This window comes from Microcebus murinus, chromosome 7 (genome assembly GCF_040939455.1).
Source record: "Microcebus murinus isolate Inina chromosome 7, M.murinus_Inina_mat1.0, whole genome shotgun sequence".
Classification (NCBI taxonomy): Eukaryota; Metazoa; Chordata; class Mammalia; order Primates; family Cheirogaleidae; genus Microcebus; species Microcebus murinus.
The window spans coordinates 55447172-55472145 of NC_134110.1; the positions used below are offsets into that span (position 1 = coordinate 55447172).

A 24974-nucleotide genomic window follows, 5' to 3' on the forward strand; every position below is an offset into this window, starting at 1 on the left:
TTGCACTTGCTGAGACCAGCCTCGAACTCCTAATCTCAAGGGATCCTTTCACCTCCACCTCCCAGAGTGCTGGGACTACAGGTGTGAGTGAGCCACCACGTCCAGCCTTCCCTTATTTCTTTAATCAGAACTCTGAGTCAGATATTTATAATATAATTTATGCTATAGATGTACAAGAAAAAAACTGAATTTATGATTTTCTAAGAAACTTTATTGAAGAAATACAGCAAAGTAGTCAAAAGCAGGGATTTTGAAGTCAGACAAACCTGAGTTTGAATCCTTTAAGCTTCATTTGCTGGGTGACTTTATTGAACATACTCAGTGTTAACCTCAGTTTTCTCATCTATAAAATGTACTGAAAATTGTTACAGAAAATTGGATAATAAAATTATGTATGTTTCTCATCTATCAACATGTCATTCAATGTTACACAATAGCTCTCAGTCCTGCTGCATTTTTAAAAGAGTTTTACATGAAAACTCACTCAAGCTTCTTTCTAGATGCATCAAGGACTCAAAAGACAAAGGTAAGGCCGGGCGTGGTGGCTCACGCCTGTAATCCTAGCACTTTGGGAGGCCAAGGCGGGCGGATTGCTCAAGGTCAGGAGTTCGAAACCAGCCTGAGCGAGACCCCGTCTCTACCAAAAATAGAAATAAATTAATTGACCAACTAAAAATATATATACAAAAAATTAGCCGGACATGGTGGTGCATGCCTGTAGTCCCAGCTACTCGGGAGGCTGAGGCAGTAGGATCGCTGAGCCCCGGAGATTGAGGTTGCTATGAGCTAGGCTGACGCCATGGCACTCACTCTAGCCTGGGCAACAAAGTGAGACTCTGTCTCAAAAAAAAAAAAAAAAAAAGACAAAGGTAATCTTTTGGAAGTTATTCCCAGCACTTACTTTTCACTTATGTATACTGTGATAGTTAGTGTTTGCCAAGAACTGGACTAATATGGGTTCCAGCCACAATAATTGGAACAAAGTCCAAGATAATTAGTAATAAAGCTTCACATATATTAACTATGAGCACATCCCTCACAGAACAATCTTGAATTGGACTTAAAACTCCATGTTCTCAGGACAGACTAGAATAACTGAGAGACATTTTAAAAAATAGCTATTCTTTGTCATAATACCTGGGTAACCAACTAAAGAAGAAAAACAAAGTTGGAGAATAAATATTATCTGATTTTAAGGCATTATAAAACTATGATAGTCAAGACAGCAGTGTATTGGCATAAAGATAGACAAATCAGTGAAACAAATTACAGATAGTCCAGAAATAGACTCACATGTGTACAAGCAACTGATTTTTGACAGAGGCTCAGAGGCAATTCAATAGAGAAAGGATGACCTTTTCAACAAATGTTCTAGAACTTTTGAATATCTATATACAAAAAGAAAAAACTACTTTGATCCATACCTTTCAGCATATATAAAAATTAACTTAAAATAGATCACAGATTTAGTATAAAAACCTAAAACTATAGAACTTCTAAAAAATAACATAGGAAAAAAATCTTTCAGACCTTATTCTTTGAGTTAAACAAATATTTCTTAAATGCAACATCAAAGGCACAATCCATAAGAGAAAACAATAAGATGGAACTCAGTGTTTGTAAATAATATATCTGATATAAGACCTATATCCAGAATATATAAAGAACTCTCAAAACTCAATAAGAAAACAACCAGATTAAAAAAGAGAGAGAGAGCAAAGGGTTTAAACAGACACTTCAGCAAATAAATATACGGATACAAAATGAGCATAGGATGCTTAACATCATTCGTCATTAAGTAAATGCAAATTAAAACCACAATGAGATACAACTAAACACCCAACAGAAAAGCTACAATTAAAATAAATGACCACACCAAGTATTGGCAAGGATGTGAAACAACTGTAATTCTCATTCAATGCTGGTGGAAATTGAAATGGTTCATTCACTCTGAAAAAATGTTGGACAACTTCTTAAAAAGTTAAACACACATCTACTATATGATCCAGCCATTTCACTCCTAGGCATTTACCCAAGAGAAATGAAACATTTGTTTGGATGAAACCATATAAAGATCTGTACACAAATATTCACAGCAGTTTTATTTGTAATAGCCCCAAACTGGAAACAACTCAAATGTCCCATCAGTAGGTGAGTGGACCAACAAATTTGGTATATCCCTACTTCAGGAATAAAAAGTAATGACCTACTAATACATGCAGCAACATGGATGAATCTCAGAATAATTATGCTGAATAAAAGGAGTCAAACAATAAAAGAGTAAATGATATATGATTTCATTTATATAAAATGCAAACTAATATATAGTGATAGGAAACAGATCAATGGTTGCCTAGCCTGGGGGAGGGGAGGTAAGAAGGATTAAAAAGAGGCATGAGGAAACTTTTGGAGGTAATAGATATGTTTAGTATCTAGCTTGTGGTGATGGCTTTACAGGGGTATACATATGTCAAAATTTAACCCATTTTTTTTACTTTATTTTGGTAAGAACACATGAGATTTACCTTCTTAACAAATTTTTAAGTGTCAGATATGTTATTGTTGACTGTTATGCATTTTTTATACACTTAAATGTGTGCAATTTGTTTTCTGCCAATTATAGCCAAATAAAGCTGTTAAAAATTAAAATTAGAGGCTGGGTATGGTGGCTTATTTCTGTAATCCTATCACTTTGGAAAGCCAAGGCAGGAGGATAGTTTGAGGCCACAGGAGTTCATAACCAGCCTGGCCAATCGCAAGACCCCATCTCTACAAAAATTTTAAAATTAGCCAGGTGCAGTGATGTGTACCTGTAGTTCCAGCTACTCCACAGGCTGGAACTTTTAATCCAGGAGTTTGAGGTTGCAGTAAGCTATGATTAACACCTCTGCTCTCTAGTCTGGGTAACACCCTATCTAAAAAATAATTATAATAACAAATGAAATTAGGAAAAAACTCTTCTTGCTTCAAGACTTCATCTTCTTTAACTAAGTAGAAGAAGCATTGCATATGGTAGTGATTTTTTGTTTTATGTTTATTTCTTTTGATTATATGCTATTTCTGATAGAGTTAGACTTCTCATTTTTCAGCAATAAAAGATTGCTTTGTTAAAGGCTTGTTTTATTATTTAAGGACACTACAAATATTTTAACCAATTGCCTGGGAGAAAATAAAAACTCCTTCTACTTCCAAAAGGACTGAGGAGTACCATGTTTTAAAGGTTGCATAAAATTTACAATGCTGATTGTTTTAAAAATCAATAATTGGCAAGTATATTCAACAGTTTGCAGACTATCTCAGATATCCTGACCCAATTTGTTAAAACAGGCAATTATGAAAGAGCACCCCTGGTGAAAATACGCATTCTCATGCATAAAGATATCTCTGCCACACTTAAGTACATTTAATATCAGAGCTTCAATTTCTGAAGCTTTGTTTGTGCTTTTTGGCCTTTCTTCTTCAAAGGTAAATGGCACAGCAGATTCTTTTAAGACATAGTTGCATTTCAACAAGTTGGTCTTGGGATTTGTTCTTGTTCTGTGCTTGCAGTTATTTATTGCTTTATAAAGGTTATAGGTAAGTAAATATGGCTAAAGGTTGATAAAATAGAACATTTTACAGAACACCTTATTGGTTTAACATATTAAAACTTTTAGCATTTAAAATTACTTTAAAGGATAAATATCTTAGAATTATTAGACCTAAGATATTCATGACATATCTAAATGGGAATAAATGTTTTTCAAATGCTTGCAGAGAAAATTCCATAACTTGCTTTTATAATCTGTTTTATGGTAATTCTACCCTAAAAGTAAGGGCTAAAAGTAAAGTCCTGTTTTTTTCAGAATTTTGAGAAATGAGATATTAATAATTATTAATATATTCTGGCTTATAGGAGTTGTCATATATTGCTTACCTGGATTTCTAATTTTTCAAATAAATAGAGTATTATAAAAGACATTAAAATGAGGCTCTAGAATACCTAAAATAATCTTTTCAAAAAAGGGTAAAGTGAGAGGAATCACTCTACCTCAATGTTAAGATCTATTATATAGTTATAGTAATCAGCATAGTATGCTATTGATTGAAGAAAATGTAGTCAAACCAATGGAATAGAATAGAGAACTTAGAAATAGACCTATACTATATCCATAGCCATAGTCTGGTTGTTATATTATTGTTTTGCAAAATGCAAATCACTGGGGGAAACTGGGCAAAGAGTACAGGGATTTCTTTGTATTATTTCTTACAATTGAATATGAATCTACAATCATCTCAAAATATCAAGTTTAATTTTAAATATATAATAAAAACAATAGAAAAAGAAATATGTTTCTGGTTTATCCTAAAATAAAATACAGGATTTTATAGTTTGGGGGATCTTCATTATGATGATGAATTATCATACATAAAGACCATTAAAAAGGTCTTATTATTTGAAATTTCAAGTTAATTGGATTTTCAATGAATGGGCATTGACTGCATACAAGGATTGCATTAATAAGACCTCAGATAGTTCTGACAATTCCCTAGTAACCTTTTCCAAGGGCCAGGAGGCTGAGCCTTAGTTGCTTGTAAACCTGGAAAGCTGCCTGATATCTCCAGGTATAACCTCTGTCTAGGTCATCTGAGCAGTTATCATGTAATGCAGTAAGAAAAGGATGTTCTTTGCCAGCACATCAGAATATTTAGATTTCACCTGTATCTACTTCATAGTCTTGAAATGTAAAAATAAGATTGTCAAGAATATGCAACATTGGAACACAGCATTAAAATATTTGCTTAACTTTTGCATACTATATAAGCAAGTAATCCAACCTAGGATATTATAATGGATGTTATATTTGTGGTTTGTTTTATTTTGTTTTGGTTTTGCTCTAAAGTGTGGTCTTTTTGTTGTTTTAGAAGAGATTAATATAATAGTGAGCTGGTAAACATGCAATACATTTTGAATTAGATAAAAAGTTTTCAAACATAATCTCATAAACTTTTAGAGCTTTTGAAGTATATAGATTGTTGGAAATGTCTTATAAAGTTCTTTTTCAAAACAAAGCTGTAAAAGTAAAAACACATGCATATTTTTTTTTCTGCCTCTGCATTCCCACTGCAACCATTTTATTTTTCTTTTGGTGCTTGAATCGAAACCCACTGCAACTATCTTGATTCATGCCTTTACCTCATATGATTTATCTGAACAATTTAAGCAGTTTAGTAATTTCTTTGCCTCTGACCTATTTCTCACCTCCTACCCCTAATCCATCCTCCAGACTATCCCCAGAGTGATCTTACTAATAAGCAATCTGCTCACTCCTTCTCTGCTTGAAAACCAATCTTTGCTTCTGATTGCCTAAAATACAAAATCGAAACTTTACTGGGCATTCCAGGGCCTCTAAAATCTAGGCCCAGCCTACCTTGCTAGTCTTATACCTGCCATACTCCATACTCTATACCAGTCATACTGTACTTTGTCTTCTCAGAACACACCCTGTTTTTTTTATGTGAATCCTTCCATCTAGAATGCCCATCTTCATCTCTGCTTGGTTCATTATCTCACTTCCTCTCTGAAGCTGTCCTCAACATCCTAAAACAGTTCATCACTTCTTTTTGCTCTCACGGGATTTTTACATGGAATAATAACTACTATTTATTGAGCGCTTACTGGGTACCAGGCACTGTGCCTAACTAAGCATTTTACAGACGTGATCTCATTTAATCTTCTCAGCAGCCCTATGAGGTAATGTGGCATTTTCATGGTGTCTTCTCATTCATTGTTTTCATGTCTATCTCCTCACTAGAAGGGACTAATTTTATTCTTCTTATCTGAACCACCTTCTACTATAAAGCCTGATCAAATCAGGCACTTGATGAATGTTTGTTGAGTGAGTGAATGATAGAATGAATCCAATGAACTAAATAAAAGATAATTTGTTAGAGAGGATTGGCTTTACCATACTTGAACACAGCCAGAGCACTGGGAATAAGCTTCCTAATCCAAATATCCCTCTCCTTGCCGCCTAAAATTCCCATGGTTCTCAAGAATCTAATCTTGAGAATCTATAAAAATTCTATCTCTTCCACGATGCTTTCCTAGACCACATCAGTCAGAAATGGCCTCTTTTTCTCTATAATACGCTTATTCTACTAACAAAGTTTATGAGAGACATTTTGAGTTTTACACTTATCTCCCATATTCAAATGTTAGCTCTTTAAGGGATCAAGTAGACTTTTCAGCTAACTGCCCACCTCATATATGATACCCCTTTTAAAATAAGTGTCCTCTTCCCCATACGAGGGTGAGTCCTCTGCTTCTACCATTTTAGCCTGCTTCTTGGAATGTAAGTGAATAATAGATCAGGAATGGGTATCTAACCATGATGGGCTGGCCAGATTCCCTCTCCAGAGACTATGTACTTGCAACAAAAAAGCCTCTTAACCCAGCTCTGTTTCCTAAATGGAAGACCTGAGAGCTATTGTCCATAATTACCACTAGTGATGTGCCTGTGAGAGTGTGTCTCTCCAGTGGGACCTCTGTTCACATTAGAAAAAGGCAGCCTTCTAGGTGGGTGTAGCTTTGGATCTAGGGCACAAATGGACATAGTGACCTTGAGTAGCCATAATATTTCCCTCCATAGCTGGAGAGGCAGAGAAAGCTGGGCTGCAGAACCAACAAAATAAACCAAAGAGGTAGGGGGACAAAGAATAAACCAAAAATATGCAGAGAAGCAGAGGTATGAGAGAGAGAGAGAAAGAGAGAGAGAGAGAGAGAGAGAGAGAGAGAGAGCGCTCACGTGTGCTACTGCCTGGTTCCTATCAGCTTTCCTGATACTGGGTAGAATCCCTATAGAGACACCATTGCTTATGGTTTTCTTGAGAAGATCCAGTATTCTTTTAGTAAACATTTTATTATAGCTCAAGGGCAAAATAATCTGTGTTTTAGTCATCTAATCCTACAAGGCCAAAAATAGCTTTTCTGAGTAACTTGCAATGTCAGGCACCTGGTGGATATGTGTTGAATGTAGATTAAGCCACTGGTGTTTAATTTTGGCTTTACATTAGCAATACTTGAGATGTTTTTAAACCTACCCATGCCTGCATCCCACTGCAGACAAATTAAATTAAAACTAGCTTGGATAGGAGGGCACATGTATTGGTGTTTCTTAAAGCTTCTCTGATGATTCTGAAATGAAATCAGGGTTTATCATCATTGGGTTAGATACCTTCTATTAATTACTAGCTCCCTTAGAGAAGTAACCATAGTATTTATCTTTGTATCTTTGCTAAGAACCCTTCATCAGTTTAGAGCACTTTAGTTTTATTTGTTTTGTTAGGCTGTGTCAGTTAGGCCTAAATTCTGTTGCAAATGATGGTAAACACTATCATGGTGGCTTAAACTGTGGCTTTATTTTTCTCACATAACAAGAAATCCAGATATAGGCAGTCCAAGGTTGGCACAGCTTCACAAGGAAGCTCTTAAGGACACACATTCTTTCCATCTTTCTGTTTCTGCCATTCTTAGTGTTTAGTTTGTCACCTCTTGGTCGCAAAATGCCTGCTGCACCTCTAGGCACTGCATCTGTTGCAGGAAAGACAGAGATAGGTTCAAAATACCAAAAGGAACATTCTAGCCCAGTCTATCCTTTTTAAAAGTTTTCCTGGAATCTCAGCCAATGATCAGAACTGGACACATGGTTACACCTAGAACACTACTGGAAGGTGTCCAGGGAGAAAAAAATTCTGGATAGAGGTTGTGTCAACCAGAAACACTGTACCACAGGTTTGATTCAAATTAGAGTTGAACAGAATATTAAAGATTATTTGGCACCTCTACTGAGATCTGACAGATGTGAAAACAGTGGCCCAGAAATATCTGAGATCCACAGCCAGGTAATGACAGAACGGAGACCAAACCAAGATCCAGCTTTTATGAATGGCTAGGCCATTTCAAATTCCATATATCTATACATAGACCATTAGAAGTACCTACATGAGAAGCTACAGTTCATTTCTAAAGACAGAATTTAGAACATTGGAACTTTGTTGCAGCTGTCTCCAAAATAACCTTCCCCTTCAGAAGCAACGAATGGGAAGATGGATTCTCCAGTCTTTTGACTTGAAAGATGTCAAAATAAACTGTTCAAAAGTTCTGTGGAATATGTCCTTTATCAGTTGTCCACTTGTTCTATATAATATAGAAGATGTTTGTTTTTTTACATCCCTAAGGCAGAACAAATTCAATAAACAATGAAGATCCAAAAGTGTTCAGGTACAATCCCAGTTTGTTCTTCTTCCTTAGTGTACATTACAATGGTAATATACCTTCCTTGGTACATTACCATTACCATTAGTGTACTTAGTGTACATTTCCTAAGAAATTTTTTTAAAGTTTATTGTTGCTATCAGATAACCTTAATGTTCTCTTTGCCCAAAAACAAAAAATGAAGTTTTGCCAAGTATATACTACCTAAAGAATTATCATTCTATAATTTTTCAGTTTCCCCAAATGACTAATTTTAGTCTCCTAGGTATAATATTCACATTTCAGGAAGAAAAAGAAAAGTGTATCTCCATCTAACCAAATAATGTTCCACAAGAGTGTTGATTATTCCTTCTCTATAGCTATGATTTTTATCATTATGTATATTCCTCAAGCACCACTTATACATTTCTGTCACCACATATACACTTCAGTTCCTGTCCTCTGAGAGCTTATAATATGATGTGTTAGGAAGAGAAACTTGCAAGATAAATTTAAACTGGGTATAGCAGGAACTCTGTATAATTATGCCATTGGAAGCTCTACTAATACCACCATTATAGGGTACCAGTGTTATAATAAACTTTTATTATCCTAGTCTAAATGAGAGTCAGTAGAGTATAGTGGGGTTTAAAGCTAAAGTTTAAAGCTACTCAGGCCAGGTGCAGTGGCTCAGACCTATAATCCTAGCACTTTGGGAGGCTGAGGTAGGAGGACCACTTGAGGCCAGGAGTTCAGAGCAAGAAGGCAAAATAGTGAGACCCCATCTCTACTTGGGAGGCTGAGGCAGGAGGATCACTGGAGCCCAGGAATTTGAGGCAGAGGTTCACATCCCACACTATGGGCCAGGATATTTTGCTTCTCTGAGATCAGTTCTAATTTATAGTGGGGGTAAAAATAAGGGCTCCAGTGATTGGATTATAGTAAGAATTAAATAAGATAAGCTTAACATAGTTTTCCACAACTGCTGAATAAATAGTAGCTGTTATTAAGTTTAGGTTGATGTAATTAAACAAGATAGTTGATACACAGCTTTGAAATAGTAAATCATGTTAAAATAAATCAATTTTATTGTTAATCATGTTCAAACATATTTGGACCTCAATTTTGGGGACTCATAATTTTTCCTAAGTATGTCATTATCCTTATACATACATGCTTAGCATATATGTTTTTATACCATTCCTCCGTCTGCTGTAATTTACAGCTATTTTATACCATTTTAAGGCTTGATTCAGGAGTAATGTTGCTACTACCAACAAACTGTTAGGGGGAATGATTTATATGAAAATTCTACTTCATAGGCTATCATTTTAAATAGAGGGAGGTACAGTAAAAAGATGTTTTATCATAAATTTTGTAATAACTCTACATAGTTTTCCTAAGTCAATTTTAATCTGTTTGGGGTGTGTAGTTTATCGGTTATATTTTAGTCTCCATGGCAACAGATGCAATCATTGCATACACATTCTGCAGCTGGGTAGACAGGCGGTCTCCTCTGAGACTTCAACTTGCAAATAAAGCAATGTGTGAGTAAGAAGAGTGCATTCTTCTCCAAGAGACTGAGTACTGCACGTCTAGGATGCCAGTCTCAGGTGATAGCCAAAGCAAGGCTTCCAAGTGCGACTTCTCCAGGTTTCTCATGGAATAATTGAGACATCTTTTCCCAAGGCATAAAGACACTTCCCCTTCTGCTTTTAGAATTTCGGGCTTAGGTTAAATAAAACACAGTGGAAAACTGTACCCTAAGTACCTGGTTCTCACCCATCTCTTAAGATTTCCTGGGTTTCTGAAGTGGAAATTTATAAAAACACAGTTGAGCTTCTATGAAAATAAAAATTAGATGATGATGAAAAATAAAATTGTAGATAGAAGTCACTGCAAAAATGTAGGAAGCAAAGAAAATTCTGTAACAAAAATTCCTTGAGATTCTTTTGTGATACCCTAGAACTGAGATTCTATATTCATGTGAGCTACTTCTTCTGAACACAGTAAAAAGTTGTATGCATAATTGACTCAGTTAAAAGGGAGATGTTTTAACCTTTTGTTATGGAAAATTTCAAACATATACAAAATTTGAGAGAATAATAAAATGAACCTTTATGTACCCGCCTCCCAGATTCATCAATTATCAATATTTTGATACTTGCTTTATCTATATACCCCACACAAATTTATGCCAGATTATAGTCAGTAATTTCACTCATAAATGTCTACAATGCCTCTAGTTGATAAAGACATTTAAAAAAAAATAACAGTTATGCTCTCATCTGTAATACCTAAAGATGAATAATTAATTCCTAATTATCAGAAATATTCTATTTTGAGTTAATAAAAGAAGTATAAAAGAGATTGATATTGACAGTTGTTATATATTATTTTAGATCTTGTGAATAAATCACTTCATGAAAAATTTTAAATGGCTTATTTTTCCCATGGAGAACAAAATACTTTATAAAAATTTTTTTTATTGTCCTGAATTTTCCTCATCCTTTTTTTAGAGGAAGCATAAATTTCTAGTTAGTTACCATCATTTTACAATAACATCAAAGTTAGTTTTAATTAATAGAATTAAATATTGGAGAATCTCTGATTTAGTCTTCAATTCCTCTTCAGTTGGCCCAGAAGTAAATATCAAGAAGTTATCATCCCCATGTGTTTGTCACTGCTTGAAACTAGCTAGTACATTCTTGAACTCTGTTTCATTAAAAGCCATTGGTCAAGCTATTTCTCCTTGAAAATCTTCCTCTTAGAATGACTTGTGTTCCATTTGTGGAATGCCCATCAGTCTTTGCCTGTCCACTTATCAACTTCTGTGAGGGTCTTTCTGGTGTTTTTCTTTGTCAATCTGTTCTTGGCTTCTCTGCCTCTTTGTCTAGCTTCATAAATATCTTTTTCTGCCTCATTTTTCTTTTCTTCCATTTTTGTCTTTTCTTTCTTCTCTAATCTCTGCTGCTCCTTGCTATTTGTTAAATGTATTGAATATAATTGAATATAAATAATTATTTCCTATTCTTAATCTTAAAAATATATGAGAAAGGATAATAGACCTAAATGTAAAATGCAAAACTATGAAACTCCTAGAAGATAAAATACCTAAATGACCTTTGGTATGGTGATGATTTTGTAGATATAACACGTAAGGCACAATCCACGAAAGAAATAATTGATAAGTTAGATTTCATTAAAATTGAAAACTTCTTCTCTGTGAAAGACAATATAAGGAAAATGAGAAGAAAAGCCGAAAGTGGGAGAAAATATTCGCAAAATGACATATCTGATAAAGGACTGTTATCCAAATATACAAAGAGCTCTTAAAACTCAACAGTAGGGCTGAGTGTGGTGGCTCAGGTCTGAGCATTTTGAAAGGCCAAGGCAGGAGGATCATTTGAGGACAGGAGTTTGAGACCATCCTGGGCAACATAGTAAGACCTCATCTCCACAAAAAATTTTTTAAAATTTAGCTGGGCATGGTGGTGCACACCTGTAGTTCTAACTACTCAGGAGGTTGAGGCAAATGGAGGATCACCTGAGCTCAGGAGTTCAAGGTTGCAGTGAACTATGATAATGCCACTGCACTCCAGCCTGAGCAATAGAGCAAGACCCTTACTCTTGAAAAAAGAAAAAACTCAACAATAAGAAAACAACTTGATTCAAAGATGTACCAAAAATGGACTGAAGACCTTACCAAAGAAGATATACAGATGGTAAATAAGCATATGAAAAGATGCTCTACATCATATGTCATTAGGAAAATTCAAACTGAAATAGCAATGATATAATACTACACACCTGTCAGAATGGCCAAAATCCAGAACACCAACAACACCAAGGATGTGGAGCAACAGTATTTCTCATTCATTGCTGGTGGGAATACAAAATGATGCAGCCACTTTGGAAGACAGTTTGGTGGTTTCTACAAAACTAAACAAATTTTTACCATATGAGCTAACAATTACAATCATTAGCATTTATACAAAGGACTTGAAAAGTTCTGTCCACACAAAAATCTGTGCACAGATGCTTATAGCAGCTTTATTCATAACTGCCCAAACTTGGAAGCAACCAAGGTGACCTTCAGTAGGTGACTGGATAATTAAGCTATGGTACATCCACACAATGGAATAGTATTCAGCACTAAACAAAGTAGTGGGCCAGGCACAGTGGCTCATGCCTATAATCCTAGCAGTCTGGGAGACTGAGGCAGGAGGATCGCTTGAGGTCAGGAGTTTGAGAACAGCCTGAGCAAGAGTGAGACTCCCGTCTCTACAAAAAATAGGAAAATTAGTCAGGCTTGGTGGCACAAGCCTGTATTCCCAGCTACTTGGGAGACTGAGGCAAGAGGAGCTCTTGAACCCAGGAGTTTGAAATTATAGTGAGCTACAATGATGCCACTGTACTCTACTTGGGGCAACAGAGTGAGACTCTGCCTCAAAAAAAAAAAAAAAGAAAGAAACTATCAAACTGTGAAAAGACATGAAAGCACCTTCAATGCATATTACTACGGGAAAGAAGCCAATCTGAAAAGGCTACATACTGTGTGATTCTACCTATATGACATTTTGGAAAAGGCAAAACTATGAAGACAGTTGCCAGGGCTTGGGGGTAGAGGAAGAGATGAAGGGATGAAGAAATGATGTGGAGCACAGAGGATTGTTACAGCACTGAAGATACTGTATATAATACATGTATGATAAATGCATGTTATTATATGTTTGCCAAAGCCCATGGAATGTGCAACAGCAATGGTGAACCCTAATGTAAACTGTGGACTTTGGGTGATTATGATATGCCAATGTGGGTTCATCAAGTGTGACAAACAAGATGTGGCACATCTTCTCGTGGAAGATGTTGATAATGTGGGAGGCTAAGCATGTGTAGAATCATGGAAATGGGGGCATGTATATGAGAAATCTCTGTATCTTTCTCTTCATTTGCCGTGAATCTTAAACTGCTCTAAAAAACAAATGCTTAAAAATGAAAAATAAATAAAGTCTTCAGAAAACTAAATTAAAAAATAGATGAGAGAAACATTTGAGGCTTCTCTCAAAGAAAATAAAATTGTTTTCACTTGATTTTTTTTTCTTCCTTCAGACTAGTAACTCTCTTAGCATGTTCTCTTAGAATACATATTTAGCCATTCTAATAGTTAGCTATTACTCACACCACATTTACTAAAGATGATTTCTAAAGAATTCTAAGCAACTTTGTAACTGGGAATTTTACTCATTCTCATGGCATCCATGCTAATAGGATAAAGGAAATTGTTATGATGCTCTGATATTTGAAAAGGGTCACACGGTTTAGAGAGCTTCAAAACATCACTCAGCAAATGAGTGCAGACCCCTTGCTAGCATTTTACTTAGTAAATTTGTAGATATTCCAACTGGATTCTGGCATTAAATACAAATATTGTGGGCCTTGTTAAAGCCTTAAATCTAAAAGGCATCTTAGAGACTATGTAGCCTAAGAGTTCTTCATTTTACTCAATGGGAAACTGAGATCAAGGGTAACCAAGGTTCCACAATAAGTTGGAAAAGGAGTGAGAAGTAGAGCCCTGGTTTACTATGAGTCCAGTGCTTTCCAGTATTTTCCCTACAATTTTGAGTAATAAGGAATTGTTGCATGGCATGAGAGGACAGCAGTCACTCACATCAGTATAATATGCACCATAAGTTCTTTGTCCAGGGTGCCCAATCCTCCTACACTCATTGACCCAATGGGTCTCTAGAACAATAGATCACATTAGGACCATGGCTGGAGCAAGAGCCTGGTAGAAGGAAGTTTAATCTGCTTTCTTGAGTATCACACTGGAATGCAGGTAGTGCTAATGTATTAGCACACTGACATACCCTTGCTGGGGAACTTTAAAATAGAAAACTCTATCAATGGAGCAGAGAATATTGGAATAATTTTTATAAAACAACATTCAAGTTTACATCTGTGAAAGGGAAAGGGTGTCCATTCTTTCCTCCACCTTCAATGATCCAATGTGTTTATTGTCTTAATGTAGTTCTTGTTTTTCTGTTTCATTAAGTTCCCAAAGAGCATGCCACTAGATTTGACTATATGATGAAGTGTAAATGAGCACACTTAGCACATTCTTTTTGTGAATAAAGTACCTTGATAAGAATGATGATGGGGAAGATAATAACATACATGCCCCACATACTTGCTTAAGTGATTCAATCCCAATGCTTTTTGCTCTCCTGAGCAACTTCAGGAAACATGTTTTGGTTTTCCAGTCCCCCAAATAGATAAACTATATTTTAAGGCAGGGGTCCTCAAACTTTTTAAACAGGGGGCCAATTCACTGTCCCTCAGACTGTTGGAGGGCCAGGCTATAGTTTAAAAAAAAACTATGAACAAATTCCTATGCACACTGCACATATCTTATTTTGAAGTAAAAAACAAACAGGCAAAAACACCTGCATGTGGCCCACGGGCCGTAGTTTGAGGATGCCTGTTTTAAGGTATTTATTATTAGCTATTTCTCTCATATATTTTCAAAATTATTAGCTTTATTTATATTTATATTGAAAATCACTCCCTTGAATTATACAATTTCATTGAGAGAGTAAGCAGTCAACAATTCAGGTCCAATAGTGTCAATACTGGTAGTACCAGCAGTTTATGAATCAGGACCCAATGTATATCAAATAACAAAATAAAAATTTTTAAAAAAACACAATTCATTGTAGTTTGTCAATGGGTTAGAATTAAAACTACTGTGGAAAAACAACTGTCCTTCATTCTGTGTTTCCAATGAGAAAAATAAATATTAGAAATGTCACTTTGGTGAGGTTATTAACAACCTTAAATTGTAGGGAGGTTCCTCCAAAGGGGAAAAAGGATGATAAAACACGTCTACTTGAAATGGCTTCATAGCTTAAGCAAACAGCATTGCCAAAAAAGTCCCACCCAGCAGGAAATGGTAAGAACAGCCTTAAAAATATTCCAGAGAAATAGACTGTTTCAACAAAAAGTTAGGGGAAAAAAATCAAACTACGACATCAATTGAATTTTGACTGAGACTGTCACAGACTTGGGCTGGCAAAACACAATATTAGAAAATCTAAAATCCTTAAATAGCATTGGAAAATGCAGCCCCTAGGGGGAAAATGTAGGATAATGCATAAAAATAAGGTATGGATAGTGATTGAATTTTCTCAGTGAAGCCTGGTAACTTTTTTTGTGGGTTTTATAATAATAATTTAATTCTTTTTTTTTTTTTTTTTTTTTTTTTTTTTGAGGCAGAGTCTCGCTTTGTTGCCTAGGCTAGAGTGAGTGCCATGGCGTCAGCCTAGCTCACAGCAACCTCAAACTCCTGGGCTCAAGCGATCCTTCTGTCTCAGCCTCCCAAGTAGCTGGGACTACAGGCATGAGCCACCATGCCCGGCTAATTTTTTCTATATATATTAGTTGGCCAATTAGTTTCTTTCTATTTATAGTAGAGACGGGGTCTCGCTCTTGCTCAGGCTGGTTTCGAACTCCCGACCTCGAGCAATCCACCCGCCTCGGCCTCCCAGAAAGCTAGGATTACAGGCGTGAGCCACCGCGCCCGGCCTAATAATTTAATTCTTAATGTATACTGTTGTGACATTTATTTTACAAAATATACAGGTAATAGTTAAGGGACTGGTGAACATTAGAATAGAATACCACCACATTTTGGTTAGGTTTTAATGAGAGAGGCATATACTATATATAACTGAGCTGTCTGAAAATATGTTTTTACAAAACTCAAATTGGGTTGGGAAGAACTATCTCAAATATATTTACTTTCATTTAACAACTCTATTAGTGGTTGGATACTGTATTATCTGGTCAAGTCAAAAGGATTTTCCCTCTTATTTTCTACTTACTCAGTTTCTGGAAAGTGCTCTGAGAATGCTACTATTTTGGCAGCATGTGGGTAAGTTTAAATTCTTAGTCTTTGTTCTATGATATGAAAGGTCATAGTCACTGAAGATGGCCACTTCTACTTAAGAGATCATGTTTTGGGGAAACGAAAATGTCCCAGTCAACAAACTAAAGCTTGACTTATTTCATTCATACATATCTGTATGAGGTTTGTATTTGAATTTTATTTCTGAGCCCATTTTTCAGAGCTTGGCTTTATGTTTATTATCAACTTTTTGTAGATAAGCAAATTTCAACTTAGCTTAAATACATGAAAAGTCATAGCTTCAGTGGGACAGAGATGTCCTGCAATCCCTGTCTGTTGATTCCAGAAACCATGCTCATAAGACCTACGCTGTATTCCTGAAGTAGACATAAATATTATTTTACCCTAATGCTAACTCATCTTCTAGAATGAGAAAACAAGAATTGCCATGGCAAATCAGCAGGAGGCTGACTCTGACCTCCATTCTTTCTTCATCTACCCACCCTTGGAAATTTCAAGTGCTCCAATGACTTCAATCCTCCCATTTATTCATCCTGCAACCCCTACCTTAACCTCTCTGTTGAATTCAAATTCCAAACCCACATTGCTAACTTCTGGCTAGATGTCTCCTCTTGGATATTTAACTGTCACTGAGATTTAACATGACTAAACTGGATGCCCCCTTTCCTGAAATAATTTTCCCTTCCAAACTTTCCCTAAATAGCCTTTGATTTTTCCTTCTTCCTCTCCCCTCCCCCACCCCCCACATCCAGTTCATAATCCTCTTAGTTGGTTAATTGATTCAGTCCTTATATAGTTACTGGATGCTCACTGTGCCCCAAGCACAGGGCTGGGAGCTAAGAATTTTTCAAGATAAGTCCCTGCCCTTGTATGGATTTCGGATTCTGATTGAGCCTCTTTCACATTCAGTACTTTCTTTCTCTTCCCACTGGCAATATTGTAATCCAATTTGTAGCCTTGTCAGGCCTGGAGCCTTGCAGGAGTTTCCTAACTGGTGGTCTCTCTGCTTCTAGTCTCCCTGCCTTATGCTCTAACTTTCTATTCCTTATGCTCTAACTTCTATTCACTACCAACAGAAGAATCTTCCTGAACCCTACTTTGCAATGTCTTCTTTGTTCATAAGACTTTAATAGTTGGGCCGGGCGCAGTGGCTCACGCCTGTAATCCTAACACTCTGGGAGGCCGAGGCAGGCAGATTGCTCAAGGTCAGGAATTAGAAACCAGCCTGAGCAAGAGCGAAACCCCATCTCTACTATAAATAGAAAGAAATTAATTGGCCAACTAATATATATAGAAAAAACTAGCCGGGCATGGTGGTGCATGCCTGTAGTCCCAGCTACTTGGGAAGCAGAGGCAGCAGGATTGCTTGAGCACAGGAGTTTGAGGTTGCTGTGAGCTAGGCAAATGCCATGGCACTCACTCTAGCCTGGGCAACAAAGCGAGACTCTGTCTCAAAAAACAAAAAGACTGTAATTGTTGTTATTGCTGGCAGAATTATGTTCAAACCTATCAGCCTGTTTTTTAAGGATCTCTACATTCCACTCCTCCTTTTTCAGCCTTATTTCCTACTGTAGGAATGTTTCTCAAAGCATGGTCTTCAGATTTCCTCAGTCAGAATCAGATAGGTATCTTATTGGAGATATAGATTCTTGTCTACCAATTAATAAATATCTTGAGCTGTATCTGAGAAACTAGAAAGCAGTCCCTGACATCTAAGAGCTGGCCTGGCACCCACAGCTAGGTCATGGTGTTCTTCTGTTAATTACAAGCAATTTCACAGAATGCCAATATTAGATAAGTCCACTCAGTGATCCTGATGACCAGTCTGTACTCAAGTAGGAGCACAGACAAAAACAGGAACATTGCCTGAACCACAAGACTGCTAAATATTTCCCATCCTGGCTAGTATGATTGATTTTTTCTTGTTTATCAATCACAGTTTTAGCATTGAGTGGTTCTTCCCACATTCTAGGTAAAATTTATTAAGGTATCCAATCATAGAATTATCCCTGGTTCCTGACAGTATTTAATCCAGAACAAAGCCCTGCTTCCTTGGACCCTCCCAAGACCGCCTATCACAAGCCCAAATCCTTTCTAACATCCTTCTACTGAGGTACTCCCTGGTTCTGCATGGTGATGGTTTCCTTCTTTGCAATGAATCAGTAAAATCAACCTTCAGCTACAGGTATGTTCCTAGTGGTCTTTGGCTGAAAGGCATTTGACAGATCACATAAATTTTCATTTTACAGAGTTCAAGTAAATCAGAAATTGAGGTTAAGAACCACTGCTACAATCAAGCTGTTCTCTGTTTTCCTGTAAACAAGCCATATGCACTATTACTTATCTAAATCCTTTCTATCCTTCAAAGGTAATTATGTTTCCTTTTATCACTAAGAAAGGCCTCCTGACCTGCCATCCCATATCATCTCCCCTTCACTGAATTCATACCAGTGAAACACTCTTGGAACCAACTAGAGACACTGTATTGCTCCCCATCCTTTAACATTCATTGCATAGCCTTCCTCTCAAAACCTATGGCTGTTCAACATCAGACCCTCCAGAGAAAAAGCAGTTCTAATCACTATCAACAAAAGAATCTTCCTGAACTCTGCTTTGTAAAGTTGCTTCTTTGCTCATACATCTTTTGTGGCTATTACTGGTAGAATAAAGTTCAAACATTTCACCCTGTTATGAATGAACAAGCTGGGCTGCTTAATATCAGACCCTTCAGGGCAAAAGATAAGAGAGTGAGTTCTGGGAATACTAAGTCTCTCTGCCAGGACCAAACCTAGGAAGAGTCCCCCAGGAAGGTTTCAGAGGCCAAACAGGAGAGGAAAAATCTGGTTTTGATGAGTATGAGGAAGGAAGGTAATAAATGAAGAAATGAATGAAAAATAATTAATAAATGCTTTTGCTTCTAGCAGGATTATTTATCATCAGAAATGCTTGAATAGCCCTACATGTTGATTTCATTTATTTTAGGTCTGTTGTTTATCTTTTTAAAGAAAGCATGCATATAATAACTAGGATTTTTTTTTTTTTGATAATCCATTTTACCTCCATTTATTTATTCCACACATTTTTTTAGTCTGCTTTTCATGTATGAGGCACTATGCTAGGGACTGTCAGTACAAAATTAACCAAGAAAGCTCACTGCTCTCAGTAAAAGCCTAGAATTTATAAGTAGAAAGGGAGAATTAGACATGAAATTACTTTATGTTAAGAATAAAACAAGGAACTATTTGACTACATTGGAGGGATTCCTGGAATAAACAACTTTAAACAGACACCTAATGAATTAAAAAAAAAGTCAGTGTATAAAATTATAGTCAATCACTTAAGACATGTGTTAAGGTCTTTTAGAATTACGCCTTATATATCTACTTGTTCAAATGAAATTTTTTAGAGATCTAGGTTTTAGGAGTCATTTTTCAAGGTCTTTTCTCCCTTCAATATACTATGACAGTTGCTAGCTGCCTACTTTGAAGACACTACTTTTTTCTGTCCCTCTAACATTCTTGTGCTTTGTCTCCTTTTATGTGAGCATATTTTTCTATCTTGAAAAGCATTCCATATAAGAAGATCCTATGAAGCCTTCTTTGGTGAGAAATATTATGTACTGATAGTGTGTGATCAAAAAATGGATCCCCCACTGGGCGATATCTCGGCACATGACTGATACTGCCTTCGAACATGCCCGAGAGCTGCGACAGCTTAAGTGTTTATTATTAGTACTTTTTTCCTAATGTTGCACAGACTTACCTGAGTAGCAAATGATAGGAAAGCAGGGTCCATGTCTATCTGTTCCATGGCAGTATGTCCTCCCAACACCTAACATCATTCCTTGTACCACCTGCTACTACCTACAATATAAAGAAAATAATATGCCTTTGTAAGAATTGGAGAGAACATAACTAATAGTATACAGAGGCAGAAGAGGGAAGAAGCAAATAACCCAGAGGACCCTAAATCTCACTACAGATAAGATGGCAGCAACTTGAAATGATTCATGTATAGTGATCCAAAATTCTTGTGGTTTCAGAGAAGGTATACAGAAACAAGGCCGCATATACTCACATTTCAAATAAGAAGAACTTGTGGTTGGAAGGGGATTATTGAAGGAGACATGATCTTTTCCTTAAGCAGCCTACAGTGTAGTTAAAGGGACAAGTCTAAAGAATAAGAAACAACCTGGTAGCAATTAAGTGATAGACATGAGGTGGTGAGAGCCTTATGGTGGCAGAGAGAATGATGAGGAGAAAGAGGAATGTGCTTCTGGGATCTGGAATTATATCTTTTTATATGCTGGCTTATATCAACTTATCCATTTAAAAATATTAGGATTTCCTAGAAGGTGGCAATGATGTCTATTTAATTGATTGAACTCTGATAACTATGACAACTTCCACATCAAATATCTTAAGAGTCCCTCAATTTGTAAGGTAACTCTAGCTTCTCTTTGCTGTGTCCATTAAGATCAAATTCACCTGTATCTTCTACCAGCCTTTGAATTAAATACTTAGGTACCAACTTTTCTAAAGTGTGCCAATTTTGCTGGCTCCCTGATCCTCCAGGCTTGACATATTATCAAGACCTACTTTAATTGACCTACTTAAATGTAATATGTTTCTGTCTACTCCTCTTGTTGAAATGAATTTCTGGCTATCTTTTCCAGGCTAGACTACCATGTTGTGACTCCTGCCTCCTTATATTAGTTATCTATTGATGTACCACTAATTATGCAAAATTTAGGGCTTAAAATGAGTTTCTCAGGATCAGAAACCTGGGAGCAGCTTAGTTGGCTGGTTCTGGTTCAGATTCTCTCATGAAGCTGCAGTCAAACTGTAAGCTGGGGCTACAGTCGTCCAAAGGCTTGAATGGGGCTGGAGGATCCAATTCCAAGTTCACTCACATGGCTGTTGGGCAAGAGGCCTCAGTTTCTTACTTCACAGTGTTGCTTACAACAGGACAGTTGGCTTACTCCATAATGATGGATCTGACAGCAGGGTCAGGTTAGGGGGAGGAAAAGAGAGAGCACATGCTGCCTTTTATAACATACATCATCAGTTCCACCTTATTCTATTCATGAAAAGAAAGTCACTAAGTCTAGCCCACAATCAGTGAGAGGCGATGACACGAAGATGAGGATACCAAGAATCAGGGACCATTAGATATTGTTCTAGAAGCTGCATACAGAACATCCTTTTATAAAGTAACTCAGTTATTTATCTGAAGTAATTGCTTCTATTTTCACATCTATTTATTAACTCCCTCATGAAGTTAGAATGAATTCTAATTTGTCTGCCTGTGAAGCTATATGAAGTTAATATTTTATACTTTACCTCAAAATGAGAATCCCACTTCCTCCTATGAACAGAGAGTAATGAAATGAAAGTATACTTTTATTTGAGAATGAAAATATAAGAGAATGAATGAAATATACTTGTTCATTGAGAATGAAATATATTCATTGAGAATGAAAATATACTTATTTTTCCCCTCAGTTATTGTCTTCCACTGAAAGCTGTAGGTTACCATTTCTTTCTTATTTTGACTTGTAAGGATATCAGGATAACAGCACAAAGCATTCCTTATACTCACAATGTCAAAAGGAAAATGAATTCTTTCTCCTCCTTACTGCCAACTGAAAATATTCAGTTCCCTTGCCACTCAGTCAGCAAGCCAAACCAAATTCACTGTAGAAGTGAGCAATTGCCAAATGTTTTCTTCATTTACTTTTATCAAATAAAGAAATGTTTTAATATAAGCATTGGTTTATTTCATAAATAATTGAAATAACTTGAGGCTTGAGTCTTCAGTGTTTACAGGAAGCAAAAATTCACCAACTAAAACACAACCTACTACATATTATCATGGCTTGACTGTGGGCAAGATTTTTGTAAGTCAGATATAAATTAGATATTGGTAATCAAGGTCATGGCCTCTGCCACTCATGAGTTTACAGCCATTTAACTTGTTAGAGGCTGGTCAGTTCCTGAAACTATAACCATTGTCAATAAGAAAGCAAGGAACTGGTCTGATGACTTGCTTCATGCCTTTAAGGAGGTGGTAGAGATTCTGTCCTTTCTTAAATGCCTGTCTACTTTGACAGCACTGAAAGAATTGTCTGATAAAGGAATGATGCTAAAATACCCATTTTGGGAATCTTAGGCAGGCCTCTCCTGCATTCATAGATTTTAACATAGAGTCAAGTGTAAGGAACAGATTGAAGACAGTGCTGTATTCCATTCTTAGTTCCATCACAGCTGTGTTAACTTCAGCAAAAGTGAAATGAGAATAATAAATATCTAAACAGATGCTTAAAGTGTAATAAAATACTAGTACAAGGGCTAGCACATAGTAGTCATTCAAAAAAATGTTGATTCTTCTTCCTTTTGTGTCTTCTCAAAATGTGCTGGAAATAATTCTGCAAGGGAGCTTTTTCACATAGCTGCTGCTTCATTTTCTGGCTTTGCTGAAGAATATGGGTGTGGAGGGAAGCTTTTCTACCTTCTGCATGTGGGACATTATACTGTTAACTGTATTCTGGACACTTAAAAGAGAATTGAGCTGAATATTTAAGTACTCCCCAAAGTCAATGCACGATTTAGGAAATTATGTATATTAGAATGTTATGCTGCAACATGATACATTAAGTCCCAGTGAAGCTGTGGTTCCTAATTCAGACTGTATTAAGTTTCTCTGCTTAAATTTTATTACAGTGTAGATCATCGATATCAAGTGAATCAAGCCAACTATGAAAGCATCGGTAATAAGAGAAAAACATTTTAATGTATCAAAAAACCACTCTATGAAATTTTACACAAAACACACCACTTACTTCAGAGACATTTGCTGGAAAGTTGCTAATGTTGAGTTTGATATTAATTTATGTTTACCAAATGCTTTACAATTACCTTTATTTCCCATCTCCAAAGACTTTTGATAATGGATCAAACTAAGCCACCAACCTGGACAAGCGATTTTTCTGAAGTAGAAGGCACCATTACTCTACATTACACTTGAAAGTTTAGGGTAATTTGGTCTACAGTCTCTTCTAGAGCCCTCTTCCACTGTCAAAATAGCCAAGCACAGTTTTGAAAGTTTTCACAGTCTATCTTCTAGTAGTTGAAAACCATACTATTTCCCAAACCTCCTTCTCTTTGCCTACAGAGCCAAGAAGAAGAGTCAGCACACTCTTTGTACCTTCTGTTACTTCCAGCCTATTTATTTTCCAATAGACGCTTTTACTCAAATACTTCTCCTACTAGAACTTAATGTAATCTTTTACATCCCTTTTTGTCATACCATCTTGGTTTCCTTGTTACATCCATGCTTGCTATATTTTTAAACAATATCACCAACTGTGCTCAGTGTTCTTCATGTCATACTACTCAAATGAAAAAGGGACCAATGTATAAAGCACAGTTCAATTTTTAAAATTTATAATGATAAATACAGGTATGAAGAGAAAACAAATTACTCATTTGAAAATGAGTGCATTTAGTTCCTGTACACCAATTTATAAGGAAGCCTCAGAAAGCTGGTTGGTGAATGTGGAAGCAGAATGGGTAAAGTTGGTCATATCACACTCCTAGTTTATGTCTTTGAGCTATGACTGCCTGATGCCCTTCTTCATTAAAGATCATGCTGTTAAACAGACTAGATATTTAATCAGTTCATCAGGTGACAATACTTTGTAGCTATACTGAAGGTATGCAATGCTTGGATGGTACTTTTTACTTTCCTCTTCATAGACCCTATGAACACTTGAAAACATAGAATATATTCTTTAGCTATACAAACATGATTCATTAAAGGTAGGCATTCTTACTTATAGTAATACCCTTGATAAGTCTTAGGTATTCATGTATCACTTTATCCATTTGCAGGTAACTGCATCTATTGATGGTTATGCCATGTTATATTTTTCAAAACTCATCAGGAGAGGGTGTTAAGACACCACTTGTGCCCTATCTCATGTCTTGTTAATGCAGTTCTAGCTCAATTGTTGTCATGAGAACCAGTTGTGCAAAAGTGTAACGTGACAGCACCTTATCTCCACTCTAGTGAAAATTTCTTGCTTTCTGCATCAGGAAATTTTTGCTGTAGTGCCTGTGGGAACCTACTCAACTATTTTGATGATACACACCCAAACCAGGGAGTGTGAGGAAGTTAACATAATGGGGCACAAGAATCCACCCATATCCATCCTTTAAGTGGACAATTTTGAGGTATGTTGTACACAGCTCTTCAAATTGTCCCCATGTGATAAGATCAAGATCATATAGATTGATATGCAATATTTCTTTTTCTTTTTTGGAGAAAAGATCTCATTTTGTTGCCCAGGCATGAGAGCATAGGGCAGTGGTGTGATCACAGCTTAATGTACTTTCAAACTCCTGGGCTCAAGTGATCCTCCTGCCTCAGCTTTCTGAGTAGCTGGGACTACAGGTACATGCCCCCATGTCCAGCTAATTTTTCTATTTTTTGTAGAGATGAGGTCTCACTATGTTACTTATGCTGGTCTTGAACTCCTGACCAAGTGATTGTCCTGCCTCACCTTCCTAAAGTGTCCTGCCTCACCTTCCTAAAGGATTGCAGGTGTGAATCACTGCACCTGGCCAATATGCTATATTTTCTGAGACAAACGTATTTTTTTCTCTGTTGAAAAATATAGGACTTAGGGATATTTTTATGTCCATTTTTCACATTGTCAGGCAGACATGCCATTGTGACTTTCAGAAGTATTTTATCAGCTCCCAGATCAATATGCATATTTTCCAAAATATTTAAGCCAATCTAAAATAT

The 24974-nt window shown here is 36.4% G+C and overlaps 1 long non-coding RNA gene across 3 annotated transcripts in view; it reads right to left on the minus strand.

The window, feature by feature from the left end:
* LOC105883270 (uncharacterized) overlaps positions 1 to 24974 on the minus strand; it is a 56379-nt gene that overhangs the window by 6769 nt on the left and 24636 nt on the right. Inside the window, exons 2-4 of one of the 3 annotated variants that reach the window (XR_012920174.1) lie at positions 21076 to 21159; positions 19926 to 20026; positions 7035 to 7573 (exon numbers count right to left, since the gene is read on the minus strand). This is a non-coding gene — a long non-coding RNA (uncharacterized LOC105883270). Of the gene's footprint in view, positions 1 to 7034; positions 7574 to 11158; positions 12179 to 19925; positions 20027 to 21075; positions 21160 to 24974 lie in introns of those variants that run through there. The other 2 variants (XR_012920176.1, XR_012920175.1) reach the window with 2 other exon arrangements.